Source organism: Cervus elaphus, chromosome X, assembly GCF_910594005.1.
Source record: "Cervus elaphus chromosome X, mCerEla1.1, whole genome shotgun sequence".
NCBI lineage: Eukaryota > Metazoa > Chordata > Mammalia > Artiodactyla > Cervidae > Cervus > Cervus elaphus.
Genome location: NC_057848.1, coordinates 166,052,706 through 166,071,591, shown reverse-complemented (window position 1 = coordinate 166,071,591; position 18,886 = coordinate 166,052,706). Strand labels below are relative to the sequence as shown.

The 18,886-nt window shown below is 47.3% G+C and overlaps 1 pseudogene; it reads right to left on the bottom strand.

Moving 5' to 3' along the window:
* Positions 1-7,765: 7,765 nt before the first annotated feature.
* LOC122690559 lies at positions 7,766-16,177 on the bottom strand (annotated as a pseudogene).
* Positions 16,178-18,886: the final 2,709 nt, after the last annotated feature.

Genomic DNA, 18,886 nt, shown 5'->3' with positions numbered 1-18,886 from the left:
TGTAGAGAAACCCTATGACAAACTTCAACATGCATTGATGATAAAAAACGCTCCAGAAAGCAGGCACAGAAAGAACACAACTCAAATAATAAAAGTCAAATATGATAAAAACATAGCAAACTTTATCCTCAAAGGCGAAAAATTTAAAGCATTATCCCTAAAGTCAGGAACAAGACAAGAGTGCCCACTCTCACCACTACTATTCAACATAGTTTTGGAAGCTTTAGCCATAGCAATGAGAGAAGAAAAAAATTAAAGGGTATCCAAATTGGAAAAGAAGAAATAAAACTCTCACTGTTTCCAGACAACATGATCCTCTACACAGAAAGCCCTAAAGACACCACCAGAGCTAATCAATGAATATAGAAAAGTTGCAGGATATAAAATTAATACACATAAATCCTTTGCATTTTAATACACTAAGAATGAGAAAACAGAAAGTGAAATTAAGAAGCAATCCCTTTCAGCATTGCGATGAAAAGAATGACATACTTAGGAATAAAACTACCTAAAGAAACAAAAGACCTATATATAGAAAACGTCACCTGTCCCAACTTTGATGCATGACATAGGGCACTGAAAGCCGCTGTACTGGGGAAACCCTGAGGGGTGGGATGGCGAGAGAAGTGGTAAGGGTTTCAGGATGGGGAAGACATGTACTCCCATGGCTGATTCAGCTCAATATATGGCAAAAACCACCACAAGACTGCAAAGTAAGGAGCCTCCAATTAAAATGAATACATTAATTTAAAAGAAAAAGACCCATGTACCTGCTGTCTATAAGAAACCCACTTCAGACCTAAAGACACACACAGACTGAAAGTGACAGGATGGAAACATATATGCCATGCAAATGGGAATCAAAAGAAAGATGGAATAGCAATCCTCATATCAGACCTTAAGCTAAAGAAGATTACAAGAGATAAGGAAGGACACTACATAGTGATGAAGGGATCAATACAAGATGAAGACATAGCAATTGTAAACATCTATGCCCCCAACAAAGGAGCACCTCAATACATAAGACAAACATTAACAGACATTAAAAGAGAAATTGACAGTAAAAAAATCATAGTCGACTTTAACACCCCACTCACACCAATGGACAGATCATCAAAAAAGAAAATTAATGCAGAAACATATGTCTTAAATGATACATGAGATGAGATGAATCTCACTGATATCTTCAGGACATGCCATTCAAATGGAGAAGAATACACCTTCTTCTCAAGTGCACAGGGAACATTTTCCAGGACAGACCACATCGTGGGTCCCAAATCAAACCTCAGTAAAATTAACAAAATTGAAATTGCATCAAGCATCTTTTCTGACCACAACACTATGAGACTAGATATCAATTAGAAGAAAAAAAGAAAACTGTAAGAAACACAAACACATGGAGATTAAACAACACGTTTCTAACTAACCAAAAGGTTACAGAAGAAATCAAAACGGAAATCGAAAATTTTCTAGAAAAAAATGACAATGAAAACACGACAACTCAAAATCTATGGGATGCAGGAAAAGAAGTTCTAAGAGGGAAGTTTGTAGCAATACAATCCTAACTCAAGAAACAAGAAAAGCGTTGAATAGACAAGCTCAATTGTCTCCTAAAACAACTGATAAAGAAAAACAAAACAAAACAAAAATAGCCAAAATTAGTACATGGAAAGAAATCATAAAAATCTGAGCTGAAATAAATGAAAAATAAATGAAAGAAACAACAGCAAAGATTAACAAACTAAAAGCTGGTTCTTTGAGAAGATAAACAAAATTGACAAACCTTTAGCCAGACTCATCAAGAAACATAGAGAGAAGAATGAAATCAACAAACTTAGAAATGGAAAAGGAGAGATTACAACAGAAAATGCAGAAACACAAAGGATTATAAGAGACTATTATGAACAACTCTATGGCAATAAAATAGATAACCTGGTAGAAATGGACAGATGCTTAGAAAAGCTCAATCTTCCAAGACTGAAACAGGAAGAAATAGAAATTATGAACCACCCAATTACAAGCTCCAAATCGAAGCTGTGACCAAGAAATTTCCCAAAAGACAAAAGCCCAGGACCAGATGGCTTCACAGGTGAATTCCATCAAACATTCAGAGATGAGCAAATGCCTATCCTTCTAAAACTCTCTCAAAAATATTTCAGAGGAAGGAACACTTCCAAACTCATTCTACAGGACTACCATCACCCTGATACCAAAACCAGACAAAGACAAGACCAAATAAGAAAACTACAGGCCAATATCACTGATGAACATAGATGCAAAAAATCCTCAGCAAAATTTTAGCACACAGAATTCAACAACACATCAAAAACCATGATCAAGTTGGCTTTATTCCAGGGATGCAAGGATTCTTCAATATTTGCAAATCAATCAATGTGACACACCATATTAACCAAAGGAAAGCTAAAAATCATATGATAACCTAAATAGATGCAGAAAAGGCCATTAAAGTTAAAATTTTACAATTATTAAATTAAAAGTAAGTAAATTTTAAAAAGAAATAAACTTAAAAAAGGAAAACAACATTGAAATAACTCAAATGACCATCAACTGGTGATCGAATAAATAAAACATGCAATACAAAATTATTTGGCCATCAAATGAATGGAGTTCTTATATAAGCTATAACATGCTAGAGCTCTGAAATGATCATGTTAATTAAAAGAAGCTGGGAACAAAAGGCTGTGTATTGCATTATTCTGTTCGTGGGAACACATATGTCTCAGATTAGGTAATTCTCTAAAGACCAAAAATAGAGGGGTGAATGCAAGGGCCCAGATGAAGAGGGAAATGGAAAATGTCTGCCAGCAGGAGAGTGTTTCCCAATTGGAGTGATGAAAATACTCTAGAATGAGGCTGTGGTTATGGTTATTCAACCTATGAATAAGTTACAAATCAATGAATTATACAGCTTAACTAGTAAATTCATGGCACAGGTACAACATTTCAATAAATCAAACGTATTTTTTTTAAACTACTGAAATTAACTTCTACATCCAGGAATATTATCCTTCAAAAACAAAGGATGGAGAAGGAAGTGGCAACCCACTCCAGTAATCTTGCCTGGAGAATTCCATGAACAGAGGAGCCTGGCAGGCAGGCTACAGTCCATGGGGTTGCAAAGAGTCAGGCATGACTGAGCAACTATCACTCACACTCATTTTTAATAGTGCCCTTCCTAAATACCATGGGGAATACAGTAGTTTCTAGAGAAGCACTTTGAGCACTCAAAGCTTTGTTTTCTAACTATTCCTCAGCCACTTGCCTTCCAGTTACTCCTGTGGTTCTAGTGTATATCTTCTGAGAATTAATAGCAATGTTTCGAAGCAAGGTTTCACACTTAACCGTGATTAATACAGTTTATGCCTGCATATGCTCTAGATTTGGAGGATGGTGATACATTTGATAGGAGATAGTATTTAGATTAGCTATTGTTATATGCATTTTGATACATTTTTAGCTTCTCAGTAAAAGGTGATTTCATGCTTCAGTGAATTCTTCACAGATTTTAAAAATAATGTATATGTGTAAATGGAAGTATTTTACTAGAAAGTAAGTATCTTTAAGGAATTTCAGGTGTATAACATGGCCCCATAACTTTCTTCATGCATAAGGAGGCTAGATAAATGGTGCTTGATGACAATGTACTCCACCTCCTATTGGAAAATTAACATTATTTACCAAGAAGGAACTAGGGGAATAGGGGGCAGAGATTTGCATTGCTGAAGAGTCAAAAACCACTGAAAATATTTTCTACATGCAAGAAGGAAACATATTGAGAGCAAAGAGAAGAATGAGTGAAGGTGCATGATAAAGCTTTTTTTTAAATGGTGAAAATTTAATGGTTCATTACTCTTTCTAGAGTTTAACTTCTAATGGGCAAGCTGGGGATTTTAGGTACAACGATCCAGTTTAGTTTCTCAAAGCCTAGCTGCTATAGCCACAGTATAGAATCTCTTCCTATTAGACTGCTACTCCATTGAAAGGTTGCAGATACCTAGAATTCTTTTTAAGAGCAAACTATGGTTATTTTTAAGTTGTTGCTTTGAGGGAACTGAAAAACCTAATATAGCCCCTGGCCAGTATTGCTCCGAGGTCTCAAGTGTTATTTCTCTGGGAAACTTCGCACAAGGTAGAGAAGCTTAAAAGTAGCTTTGTCTTCTTGCCTTGATTCCTAGAAATTACGTACTGGGAATTTCAGGACATAAACTGTGATTTGAGGAATTCAAACACATGGCCTATCTTACTTTCATTTAATTATTTTGAACACCTGAAATCTTGCTAGACACTGGTTTCTCTGACTGGGTCTTTGTAGCCAACTGCTTCTTATTCAGTCACCTTTTCAGTAAGGGGCTCTCAGATAACCAACTCCTTGGTTCTTGAGACAGCATTCTTTTTCTATTAAGATGTCAGTTCTGTCTTTGAATCCTGACTGGATGTCTCTGTTCTTAAATTGTCTTGGCTTTTCTTCTTTGATCCACTTGTCAGTTTCATCGCTTGACCTCCTCATGGTTTCCCATTCAAACCAGAGGGAGTTAGGTAGTTGATGACCAACAACTCCTGCCTGGATCACGTTTTATTAAATTCTGCTTTTGCTGAGATACTGAGCATACTTAAATAACAACCCAAACATTTAAGTTTGGATAGGAATGGGTTGGTTTATCAAGTAGGACAGTGTACTTGTCCTTTAGGAGGAAATACTCAAGAGAGTAAGGGAGAAGATGAATGGGAATTTAACTTTACACGGCTTAGGACAACATGACTGACTGAACAAATGAAGCTAAAGTTTCTCCTGGGTCCGAGAATTCAAACCACATTTATAAATGTATAATTCAACTACTGTACGGTTTAAATGGGCTTATTGGGCTAGCCTGGGAAATAATACCATTTTTACCATTTTCTACAGAGAAAGTATTTTCCAATTTATGTATCAGACAACTCAATGAACTTGTAAAAAACAACCAGTTTTTATGTTGGAACTATCTGTGCAGCAGTTTCTTTACAGTTGTACATAAAGTGTTTTTACTGTAAAATTGACTTAATGTATACAAATAGACCTTTATGCCATAATAAAGTTACTAGTACTTACAAAAAAAAAAAAGGAGAAGGAGATATTCTCATATGAACAAAATTCTCAGCAGATACCTTGTCTGTAAGAAATGTTAAAAGAAGTTACAGAATAAGATGATATTGAAGAGAAACTATGAGTTAGAAAGACTGTTATGTTGAAGTTTGACAGAAAACAACAAAATTCTGGAAAGTAATTATCCTTCAATGAAAATTTAATTGAAAAAATAAACGAATGCAAATTGAAATGAAGGGGTTTTTTTCTTATTATTAATTGGTTAGATAAATGCTTCTTTGGGCTTCTCCATCTTTGTTTTTCACTGATTATGAATCTTCATAGTTAAAGTGGGTTTCACGTATACAAGATCCAGTTTCGCTCAGTGGTAAAGAATCCGCCTGCAGTGCAGGAGCTGTGGCAGATGTGAATTCCATCTCTGGATCAGGAAGATCCCCAGCAGGAGAGCATGGCAACCCACTCCAGCATTCTTGCCTGGAGAACCCCCGTGAACAGAAGAGACTGGTGGGCTCACAGCCCATGGGGTGGCAAAGAGTTGGACACGACTGTGTAAATAAGCAACAGCAGACACACATTCCTAACAGAAACTCTGAAGATACTAAAAATAGATGAGAAAATTCTCAGCCTAAGCAAAGGAAAACAAACAAACAAAAATCCTAGATTGTAGAGCTGAATTAGAAAAGGTTTTAGGCAATAAAATATCTCCCAACACTAGTGTAAACAGTGTGTTCCACACAAGAGAGAGGAGTCATTTTTAATACTCATTCAATAGAAAAACATTATAGTTACATTCATGAATTAAAGGAGATGAAAATGTCCAGAAAACATAGTATAAAATCTACTGATCATTTTATATCTAATTAAGATGTTAAAACTGTAAGGGAATTTTTAAGAAAAAAAATGTCTGTGAAAGTTTAAGCAGCCCCCAATGAAAAGAGTTGGACATGCCTGAGTGACTGAACTGAACTGAAGCAGTCCCACTGAATGTAATTATATTTTCTTTTTTCCATAGGCTCAAAATAATTGACAATTAAGAATGAATTTCACTTTAAAACATATTTTTCAATTTCACCAGGATGTTTTATATACAAATATAAGATTTTTCAAGCTAAAAAGGTTTGTACCTTGCGGTGACTATTTTGTTTCACTGACTTAGATGTAAAGACACATTGTGTGTCTTTATCTTGACCATCTTTGTGGTATCACTGCATTTAGAATCAACTGTTTGAATGTGGGGTCTGTGAAGTTCTCAGGTCACATACTGTTAAAGCCTAGCTTGAAGGATTTTGAGCATTATCTTGCTAGCATGTGAAATGAGTGCAGCCGTGCGGTAGTTTGAACATTGTTTGGCATTGCCCTTCTTTGAGACTGAAACGAAAACTGACCTTTCTCAGTCCTGAGGCCACTGCCAAGTTTTCCAAACTGGCTGGCCTATTGAGTGCACCACTTTAACAGCACCATCTTTTAGGATTTGAAAGCTCTCAGCTGGAATTTCATCACCTCCACTAGCTTTGTTCGTACTGCTGCTTCCTAAGGCCCACTTGACTTTGCACTCCCGGATGTCTGGCTCTAAGTGAGTGAACACACCATCGTGTTTATCCAGGATAATAAGATCTTTTTTTTTTTCTTAAAAGTTCTTCTGTGTATTCTTGCTACCTCTTCTTAATCTCTTCTGTTTTAGTTAGGCCCATAACGTTTCTGTGCTTTATTGTGCCTGTCTTTGCATGAAATGTTCCCTTGGCATGTCTAATTTTCCTGAAGAGATCCCTAGTCTTTCCCATTCTACTGTGTCCCTGTGGTTCTTTGCTTTATTCAAATCCCTTGTGAGTATACTCTGGAAGGGACAAATAGACTGAAGGGTTAGGCCTGGCACACACAGCACCAGAAGACCTATGGATGGAGGTTCCCAACATTGTGCAGGAGGTGGTGATCAAAAGCATCCACAAGAAAAGGAATTGCAAACCGGCAAAGTGGTTGTCTGACGAGGCCTTACAAATAGATAAGAAGAGAAGAGAAACGTAAAGCACACACGGAAAGGTATAGCCACTGCCATACTGCCTCCCCCGCCTCCCAATCTGGGGGTCACCATCTGCTGTTCTCGGTGCCAGGGGGAGGGGACAACCCAGACTCTCCTACGGGGAAGCCATGGACCGGGTGTGTCTCCCTGAGGATGTGATTGTATAAATCATGCACTCACCTTTAGTCATCACCTCACACCCTGCATTCGCCAAGAGACACACGGAGGACTGAGGAGACCACGGACCCTGCCACCTGGCCACACCTCTGCAGTCTCCAACGTTCAGTGGACGGGCGGACGGATGACCAGCCCTGCAGGACAGGGCTCCGCAATGCCCAGCTCCTAAATGCACCATCCGTCAGACCCAAGGCGGCTACCGGTTTAGGCCGGTGATGGCACACGACGTGAGTGAGACGCAGCCTCCGTGACACCCAGCTCCACCCACGCGCCGTCCGGTGGCCTCGAAGCAGCTTCCAATTCAGCCCAGTGACGTCACAGGATGTGAACGAGGAGTGGCCTCCGCAATGCCCAGCCCCTCAGTGCGTCGTCCATCAGCCCCGAGGCGGTTTCCCATTCAGGCTGGTAACATCACATGACGTGATGTGACGCAGCCTCCGTGATGCCCAGCTCCACACACGAGCCATCTGTCAGCCCCGAAGCAGCTTCTGCTTCAACCTGATGACATCGCCAACAAACCTGATGGCCCAGATGAAGTCGCCTGCGATGGTATTGGTATAGCCGGCAGCTGACCCCAGGCAGTGGCCCCACACCCATGTGCAAAGGTAGTGGAGCCAGGGACCAGGCCGGGTGGATGAGGACAAAGTGCAGGTTCTCCGTGAGGTTGATGCCGGCCATGAACAGCCTGCCTGGGACAAGAGAGGGGCTGCAGTTCATGGTGCCAGCTGTGGGGTCAGCCGCCTACATGTGCAGTCACTAACCCACAGAGTCATGTGACAAGCCAGATCATGTGGTCACCGACTCACATGGTCGGTCACCCACCCACGGGGTCACTACCTGATGTGGTGATCCCTCCACGTGGCCACCAACCCACGTGGTCACCCACCCATGGGGTCACTAACCTGCGAGGTCATATGGTCACCTGTCCACATGATTACCCCCTCACACCATCACCCGCCTATGCGGTCACCCACTCAACAGGTCAGCAACTCACATGGTAACCCACCCTGCAGGCAGGAGCTCAAACCGGTCACCCACCCACATGGTCACCCACCCACAGGGTCACCAACCCACACATCTCCTGCCCATGTGACAAATAACCCATGGGGTCACCTGCCCACGCAGTCACCAAGCTGTGCCATCACCCCCCAGACTCTGGCCCTCTCCATGGTCAGAGATTCAGATGTCCGACAGAGACCCAAGTTCAGACAGCAGGGACTCACAGGGGTGTTGACTGATGAATTTCTCCTGTTACAGAGGGCAAACGGGCTGGACAGTGACACCAGAGATGTCCACGTCCTGACCCCGTGTGGTGGACACAATAATTCCACACGGATGTTCACATCCTATCTACATCCTGACCCCCTGTGGTGGACATAGTAACATCCCCAAGAATGTCCATGCCCTGTTCTCCATGTGTTGAACAGAATAACGTCCCCTAATATGTACTGTTCCATTTATCCACTTGAACCCACAGCCAGCCCCTTGCGCTAGGACATGCCTGTGACCAGGTGTCCAGTATGAAGGCGGCACTCACCTGGGTGGCTGCATCTCTTCATGTGCTCCAGGTAGTGGACGAGGTCTAGGTGCTTCACCTGGTTCCCCCACCAGTAGGGGATACTGGGCCACAGTTCTGCATGCTGACTCATGGATGCCTCGTCCTTGTATGACAGGATGACCTGCTGGCCCCGGGACCATGGCTGGCGCAGAGTTGGCACCTCCTGTGGGGAGAATCATCCAGGTGCCCATGAGACGTGTGCACAGGGGTTATTGGGGTGCCTTGTGACACAATGTGTCAGGTATTGGGGGTGTCCCAGAAGCTACAGCAGTGTGTGGATTATTGGGGTGTCTATGAGCAGTGATGGAATGGTTATTGGGTTCTCTGTGAGAAGAGATAGTCATGGGTGGAATAATGGCATGTCTGAGTAGAGACACTAGTGGGTAGATTACTGGGGTGTCTGAGTGGAGAAGGTGATGAGTGAGTTATTGGGGTGTCTTGAGCAGTGATTGGTAGATTTTTGGGGTGTTTGAGTGGAGACAGTGGTGGGTAGATTACTTGGGTGACTTGAGCAGTGATGGGTCAATTATTGGGGTACGTACCTGAGTGGAAACAGAGGTGGGTAGATTATTGGGATTTCTGATAGGAAATGGCGGGTGCATTACTGGGGCATCTTGAGGCGTGATTGATGGATTTTGGGAGTGCCTGAATAGAGACCGGGCAGGGTGGATTATTGGGCGTGCCTGTGACCAGTGATGGGCTGGTTACTGGGGTGTTTGAGTGGAGACAGTGGTGGGTGGATTACTGGAGTTCCATGAGTGGCATCACCTGGAGTCTGAATCAGCTTCACGCAGCAAGCAGATAGTTGGATTACAGTGAAGCCTAGTGCTCCCGCTGACAAGAGCATGGGGAGCCTGTGGCCCCTGCTCACCCCACAGGGACACAGCATGTTCTCAAAGATGTTCTTCATGCAGCCCATCAGGTTCTCGTGCAGGTCCTCCATCAAGCCCTCAAAGTTCCTGCATGCCAGGATAACCACCTCCTGGGGGTGGTTCTCCAGTCACTCCGAGATCTCCAGGAGGGCGTTCTGGGAGGGGAGGGGACTTGTATTGAGAGACAGAGGGGCGTGGGTGGGGACTTCTCCCAGCACAGCCCCTCTACACATGGGTTGGGGGGTCCTGACACACAGAGACATAAAGCATGGCGCCTGCTCCCAAGGGACCCAGCCTCTCCTGAGTGGCAGTGGGGAGCTGTGGCATTGCTCTGGGGGGTGTGTGTGTGTGTGTGTGTGTTTCTGTGTGTGTATGTACACGCTCCTGTAGGTACAGGTGCACACACATGTGTGCATGTGTTCAGGGTCTGTGTGTGCATGGATATGCATGTGTGTGTGTGTGTGTGTGTGTGTGTGTGTGCACAGCAGCAGATAGCACTGCTTATAATATTGTGTGACATCTGCACTCCAGGGAGTGTGGGAGGCCAGCAGGGTACATTCACAGTGAGGCCCAGGCCGGAACCTCCAAGGGTCATTAGGTTCTGTGGTGGGGGCACCGGGGGCCGAGGCCAGAGTGAAACATTAAGTGACTTGGCCAGCAGCCGAGAGAATGGACTGGACACCCCAAAACTGAACACAGGAAAAGTCGTGTCAGGAACCTGGTTTAGCCAAATTCTGGGAGACACCCCAGAGGCCAGGGGTAGAGGTGTGAGTTCAGAAATGCATGTTGGTCGGGAATTCTGAGTGCCTGATGCCAGAGGTCAGCACTCTCCTGCCAGGAGGAGTGTATCCATCCCCTTAGAGATCAGTGTCTTCTAACGGGAGTGGACCTGTTTTGTCCCCTTAAAGGTCAGCCTCTCCTGCCTGGAGTGACTGTGTGTCCATCTGAGTGGATGTGTGTCCATTCCCTTAGAGGTCAGCATCTTCGAACTGGAGTGGACCTGTGTTTTCCCCTTAGAGGTCTGCCTCTCCTGCCTGGAATGACCAGATGTCCCTCTGAGTGGACGTGAGCTCATCTCCTCAGAGGCCCTCCCCATCCTGCCTTGACCAGACATGGGTGTCCCTGGCTGGCGGACCCCCCGTACATACCCCCTGCCCCTGCCCACACCTCCACGAGGGCCGTCGTGTACACCATGTGGCCAGAGTGCAGGTTCCCCTCGGTGTCCTCCTCTGTGTGCGCCATCTGCAGGTCCTCACGCCGGCATCCAGCTGCTTCGTGATGCTCAGCACCTGCACACAGAGGTCGGTCACCTGTGCTGGGCACAGAGGGCGGCCCCCCGCTCAGGGGCTGGGCATGCACTGAGGACGCCCAATGAGGGCCACATCGTCCACTGTGAAATCAACAGTGTTGGTGCTGCCGGGGTTGAGGCCCTGCTTCTGGGAACAGGGTCGCCAGGGTCACTGGTCACGTGGAGCACACAGCCCGGGTCCATATTGTGGTCTTGGGGGCAGTGTTCCTGCAGAGTCCAGCCTCACCCTCCTCTCAGGCAGTCCCTGGGTGGAAGCGCCCTGTGGGTTCACCAGCCCAGGCTCCAAACACCCAAGCTGGACCCTTGGAACTGAGGACACACAAGACCCATGGTATCAAAGTCGTCCTATTATAACTTTCCCCCCTCCACAGTAATAGTCCCCCACTACAGTAAGGGTCCTCCTTGATTATGAATCCCCTCTCCACAGTAGGGCTTCCCTGGTGGCTCAGCTGGTAAAGATTCCGCCTGCATTGTGGGAGACGTGGCTTCAGTCCCTGGGTTGGGAAGATCCACTGGAGAAGGGAAAGGTTATGCACTCCAGTATTCTGGCCTAGAGAATTCCATGGCCTGTCTAGAGTCAGACATGACTGATCAACTTTCACTTTCTCCACAGTGATATCCTCCCTACATGGTCATAGCCCTATTTATTATTGTATCTCCCCTCTATCATATTAGTCAGCTCTCTACAGTAATATTGCCCCTTGTACAAATAAAGTCCTACCTCTATGTAATCATACCCCCTCTAGAATAATAGCCCTTCAAAGACCCACAAAGGTCTGTGCCCACCCCCAGAAACAGTACTAGGAAAGGCAAGAAGGAATCAAGCGGGCAGAACGAAAGGAAGAAACATCTGTCCACCGCACAAATAAGATAGGAAAAAGCAAAAAATAACTTTAACATAAATTGAAAAGTGAAAGTTGTTCAGTTGTTTCCAACTCTTTTCTATCCAGTGGACTGTAGCCCACCAGACCCCTCTGTCCATGGAATTATCCAGGCAAGATTACTGGAGTGGGTTGCCATTCCCTTCTCCAGGAGATCTTCCCAACCCAGGAATCGAACCCATGTCACCGGCATTGTGAGCAGATTCTTTACCAACTGAGCCACCAGGGAAGCCCTAATATAAATTTGTAGCAGAAAATGTACTGTGTCTTCTACAAGGAGTCATAATGGAAAAACAAGAAAACATAAGGATAAAAAAAGGGAAAGAAAATAATAGATTCTCTCCATCCAAAATAAAAGAAAAAGCAAAAAACTAATATTGACATAAACTAGTAGCAGAAAATGGTACTGTGTTCTCTGTAGAGAGTCATGATGGAAAAAAAAAATATCAGGATAAAACATGGGGAAAAAATGGGAAAGGAAGTCACAGCGCCCCCACCCAATCCAAATTAAAAGAAAAAGCAAAGACTCCTATGAATATTGTCAGCTACACACAGGCACTTGCCATCCACCTCTACAAGGATTAAATTAAATGCTGCTGCAGCAAATGACCTTCAGCACCCCTTGAAAGACCACCAACAATGCCCCCCACCCCGCACACAACCCAGTTCTTCTTGGCAGCCATCCCACTTGAGACCCCGGCACTGAGGCCCCCCAGGACGGAGGGACCCTGCCCTGGAGGGACACAGAACAGAGGGACCCTGGCACCAAGGGACCCTCAGAGCAGAGGGACCCGAGTCCTGCAGGACTCCCAGGTTCTGGTGGACGCCCTACTGCTCGCTCCCTCCTCTGGGTGTGAGCTCTTAAGGCCAGGCTGCAGGCACCTGATGCAAGCGGGAATGAGGTTTGCCCACATTCCAGCCCTGGCTCTCTGCCCATCAGATGCCCTGAGAAGGATTCCAGCAGCCGGGGATCTCCCAGGAGGAAGCAATGACACAAGGCAAGAGCTGTGCTTGATAGCCATCTGTCCCCTCCAGGTGGGCCCCTGCTCCTGGGGGCACCTGGGCCCAGGTGGGTTCTCTACCCAGCCCAGCCTCCAACCCCTGGCTAACGTGTGCCAGTGACAGGACCACTGTCATTGGGTGCCCCCTCCCCACAGACAGGGCCCCCAGCATTGACTCCTCTACATCCTCCACAATGACTGCTTCCCATCCAGCTTCTCTCCACCCCACAAAATCCCCGATCCACCCAGGAGAAGCACTACAGGGGAGGGGTGGGAGTGTGTGCATGTGTTCTCAGTTGCTTCAGTCGTCTCGACTCTCTGTGACCCCATGGACTGTAGCCTGCCAGGCTCCTCTGTCCATGGGATTTCCCAGGTGAGAATACTACAGTGGGGTGCCATTTTCTCCTCTCCTCCATGGATCTTCCCGGCCCAGGGAGCAAACCTGGGTCCGCTGCATTGCAGGCTGATTCTTTACTGTCTTAGCCACCAAGAAAGTCTCCCTGGAGGAGGTGCCGGGGTGCAAACACAAACCCATCTCAGAGGACATGGGAACACAACTGTTGCTTCTCTGGGACCAGGAAGGAGCTCTGGTGTCAGCTCAGCTGCACAAAGTGCGGGACCCAGCCTCCCCCTTCCCCTCCCAGTTCCCCCAGCCTCTGTGACTTCAGACTGTGCTGCTCTTAGTACATGAGTCCCCTTTCTGGTTTCAGGCTGGTTCCAGAGTAAAGCCGTGTCCTTTCCTACTTTTCTGGGAGGCTCTCTGGCTGGGGAAGATCTCCTGGAGGAAGGCATGGCAACCCACTCCAGTATTCTTGCCTGGAGAATCCCATGGACATTGTAGCCTGGTGGGAACAGTCCATGTTGTTGCAAAGAGTCAGACACGACATAGCACAGAGAGACCCTCTCTAGTTACAAGTACTTTCGTAGTATTTTCAGGCTCTTTATGATGCCAGTGTTGTGGGTCATGTGTAATTTCATTTATTCTTTTTCCTTTTAAATCTGTGTGATCTGTTTCAGAGACAGTGTGGATAGGTTCACACTTTAGCGGTCACCCGGGGATGATCCAGAAATCCTTCCTTTCTATCTCTGAACATACGTTTGAACTAGCTTTATTTCTTTCTCTGTTTTTTTTTTTTTTCTTATTTATTCTCAGGGTCAAGGGATGGGAAAGAAGATTTACAAGTTCATAATATAATTTGATTTGGTGATGTTACGGAAGAGTGGATGGATGGGTGAATGGATGGTGGGCAGGTGGATGGATGGATAGAGGGAGGGTTGGGCAATGGTTGGGTCAGTGGGGTTGGATCAGTGGATGGGTGGATGATGGACTGGTTGGTGGATGGATGGATGGATGATGGATGGATAGATTTATGGATGGATGGGTGGGTGGATGGGTGGGTGGTTAGATGGATGGATGAGGGGATGGATAGGTGAGTGGGTGGGTGGGTGGATGGGTGGATGGATGGGTGGGTGGTTAGATGGATGGATGAGGGGATGGATAGGTGAGTGGGTGGGTGGGTGGGTGGGTGGATGGGTGGATGGGTGAGTGGTTAGATGGATGGATGAGGGGATGGATAAGTGAGTGGGTGGGTGGGTGTGTGGGTTGATGGGTGGGTGGATGGGTGGGTGGTTAGATGGATGGATGAGGGGATGGATAGGTGAGTGGGTGGGTGGGTGGGTGGGTGGATGGGTGGATGGGTGGGTGGATGGGTGGGTGGTTAGATGGATGGATGAGGGGATGGATAGGTGAGTGGGTGGGTGGGTGTGTGGGTGGGTGGTTAGATGGATGGATGAGGGGATGGATAGGTGAGTGGGTGGGTGGGTGTGTGGGTGGATGGGTGGATGGGTGGGTCAGTAGTATGTGGTCCATGCACACAGTGGTGTATGACTCACCATGAAAAGGAGTGACGTTCTGACACACCCTACTTCGTGGATGGACCTTGAACACACGATGGTCAGTGAGAGAAGCAGACACAGAAGGACACATGCTACGTGTCCATTTATAAGAGATGTCCAGAACAGGCCAATTTACAAAGACAGAAGCAGATGAGTGGTGCCCGGGCTTGGGGGAGAGGCATCACCAGTTATTATGTACGGGGTACAGGAAGGAGAGCGGCCAAGGGCCCCTCTGGATGGAGGAGGCCTGAAGACTCGGAAGCCTCCTCCTTGTGGGGCCCCCACAGCCTTCCCCACGGGGAAGCACCCTGAAGGGCTGAGAGACCAGGTCCATGGTTCCCTGTCTGCTCCACACCCTCAAGGGCAGGGCCACGTAGGGGCCCCTTCTTCCAGGGATGGGGTGGCCGGCATAGAACCTCACAGCGGTCGAGAGGGTGAGAAAGGGTCTAAAGCTGCCTTCCATAGAAAACAGCACTTCCTGTTTGTCCAACTGTCCATGTGTGCTCCCAGCGGGCAGTGCCCAGGGTCACAGAGCCAGGTCAGTTCCCGGTGTCCGCACGGCCAGAGGAGTGCTGATGGAGAATGGGGCACATTTGCACATTGAGGAGGTGAGTAGGGTGGTGCTGTGTGGCAGGGACCCTCCCCTCCCAGGCCACGGTGTCTGGTGGCCGCCCCTCTGATGGCCTGAGCACAGTAGTGTCACCCTGGAAGTGCCCACCTGCCTGGTCAGCATGGGGCATCCCCAAGGTGAGATGCCTGCCCATGGCTGAGCTTTGCAGCACTTTTTGCATCCAAACTGGCTGGAGTCAAAGGTTCCTCATTTTAATTAGATAGTTCCGGTACCACTTACCGAGTTGTTTGGGGAGAGGTGGACACCTTAAACTTTGGGCCATCCAGGCTCAAGTGCAGAAGGTGCAGCACAAGCTCTGATGGAAAAGGTGGGTGGAAAGGTGAGGGGTCCCCAGGAGTAGGACAGAGTGGCTGAGAAAGCACAAACCCCCCCAGGGTGGCTGGCATGTGTCCTCAAGGCAGGCTCTCGAAGGTTCACATACCTTCCGGGTTGAATGGGATAAAGTGGACAGAGAAGGGAAGGTGGTGGTGTGTGTATGTATGTGTGTGCAGTGTGTGTGCTTGTGTGTTTGGTGTGTGTGTGTGTGTTTGGTGTATCTATGTGTGTGTGTTTGGTATGTGTGTGTGTTCAGTGTGCCAGTGAGTGCCTGCATGGGTGCATGTTTAGCACTGAGGTTTCCCACATTGGACCCATCTCCTAGCCGCATCCCTGCCGAGCTGAGCCTGCGGGGCCTCACCTGGGATGGAGAGGTGGTGCAGAGGCACGTCCCAGAGAGGAGAACTCAGTGCCGACATCCAGTCCACGTTCACCGTGGTGGCACAGGAAGGAGCCGGGCAAGCTCACCTGCCAGCCCATCGGAGGTGGAACCTGGGAGATCTGGGGGAGGAAATGGGGCTTTGCTTAATTAAATCAGGACGTGCAGAAGACCCAGTGCTGGCGGCACAGAGGGGTAGCTCTGAGAAATGAGAAACAGTAGATTTCTCTCCAAGAGAAAGGAGGATTGGGTGGTGGAGAGGGGAGAAGAGCTCTAGAGACAGAGAGACTAAGACACAGAGAGAAATGGACAGAGACATGAAGAGAGACAGACAGAAGCAGAGCGAGGGGAGAGAGAGACACAGGAGGTGAAGTGAGGGTTTGAGGTGGAGCAAGGGAGGGAGGAGACAGGGACCAACAGACAGACCCCAGCAGCTCAAGTCTGTTCTCCCTGAGGCTAGAGCTGGCGTGTCCCTCCAGAGGGTCCCCCACCCTCACGCTGTGCACCAGCCCCCTCCACTTGGGGCTGAGAGGGGCCCAGTTGAGCCTGTGGGGTATCCAGGTTTGGGGGCTTCCATCCTAGGGGCGATGGAGCCCAGACACTAGGTCACACCCCCTTCACTCCCCAGAGGCGCTCTCTCCATCGGGTGGGTGTTGCTGCAGTAAAAGTGACTGGACAGGCTCCCAGGATGAAGCACCCACCTGAGCAGCTAAGAAGCTGGGAATGCCTCCAGTCAGGGTCTGAGTGTCCCCTCTCTCCTGTTCTGGTGGGTGTCCTGGTGGAGCGGGGACAGATGAGTAAAACCACTATGGAGACTTTACCCACGTGGGGCCAGGCGTGGCCATCCCATCATGAAGGAGATGATTTAAAACACAATCACCTGGAGACATGAACCATGACTTCTGAGTGGCGGCTGCGGACTTTTGTCCACCCACCCAGATCCTGATCTCACTCCCAAGCCTCTGTGCCTTGTCTTTCCACGTGGGAGAGGGGACAGAGCCCTCTTAATGGTGTTGAAGGTGATCTGAGGGTCCAGGAACCCCCTCCCTCACCCACCATGTCCTGGAAACACTTTCTGCAAAGACCCCTCCCTGTAGAGACTCGGATCCTCACTTCCGTGACCCGGCCACACGGACCAGTCCCTCCCCAGAATCATCAGTTGGGGCTGACCCGATCATTCCCAGGACCAGTCAGAACATGGGCCTGTGACCCACTGGTTCTGCCTGCCCAGCCCCAACTGCAGCCACTGTCCCTGCCTGGGCAGAAGCCTCCCCTCACAGCTCCTCCTGAGTCAGAGCCTGTGGTCCACATGCCATCAGGACTGGTTTCATGGCAAACACATGCCTGGGCCTTTATGTTTGTGTTTACTGCTCTCCACGGACAGGGCTTGTCCCTATTCTTAAGGTCATCTCTCTATAGTAATAGTCCCCTTCTGTTGTCATGGTCCCCTCTCTACAGTAATACTCCCCTTTTATTGTCATACTGTACCCTCTACAGTAATAGTTCCCCTTCTATAGTAACAGCCCCCTCTAACATCATAGTTGCAGAATGGCATGGCAACCCACTCCAGTATTCTTGCCTGGAGAATCCCATGGACAGAGGATTTTGGCGGGCTCCATGCTGTCAGTCCATGGAGTTGCAAAGAGTCAGACACGACTGAACGACCAATACTAATGTCACAGTGTTTAGAGTAGTAGCCCTCTTTTATCAAAATTCCACTTCAAAAGTAACTGTGCTCCTCTACTGTCATAGTCCCCCCCTCTGTGCTAATAGTCCTCCTAAATTGTATTACTCCCCTTCTATTGTCATTGCACCCTACAGTAATAGTTCCTCTTCTACAATATTCAGTTCAGTTCAGTTCAGTCGCTCAGTCGTGTCCGACTCTTTGCGACCCCATGAATTGCAGCACGCCAGGCCTCCCTGTCCATCACCAGCTCCCAGGGTTTACTCAACTCATGCCATGGCATCGAGTCGGTGATGCCATCGAGCCATCTCATCCTCTGTCGTCCCCTTCTCCTCCTGCCCCCAATCCCTCCCAGCATCAGGGTCTTTTCCAATGAGTCAACTCTTCACAAGAGGTGGCCAAAGTATTGGAGTTTCAGCTTCAGCATCAGTCCTTCCAATGAACACCCAGGACTGATCTCCTTCAGGATGGACTGGTTGGCTCTCCTTGCAGTCCAAGGGACTCTCAAGAGTCTTCTCCAACACCACAGTTCAAAAGCATCAATTCTTCGGCACTCAGCTTTCTTCACAATCCAACTCTCACATCCATACACGACCACTGGAAAAACAATAGCCTTGACCAAATGGACCTTTGTTGGCAAACTAATGTCTCTGCTTTTTAATATGCTGTTTAGGTTGGTCATAACTTTCTTTCCAAGGAGTAAGCGTCTTTTAATTTCATGGCTGCAGCCACCATCTGCAGTGATTTTGGAGCCCAAAAAAATAAAGTCTGACACTGTTTCCACTGTCTCCCCATCTATTTCCCATAAGGTGATGGGATCAGATGCCATGATCTTAGTTTTCTGAATGTTGAGCTTTAAGCCAACTTTTCACTCTCCTCTTTCAGTTTCATCAAGAGACTTTTTAGTTCCTCTTCACTTTCTGCCATAAGGGTGGTGTCATCTGCATATCTGAGATTATTTATATTTCTCCTGGCAATCTTGATTCCAGCTTGTGCTTCTTCCAGCCCAGCGTTTCTCATGATGTACTCTGCATATAAGTTAAATAAGCAGGGTGACAATATACA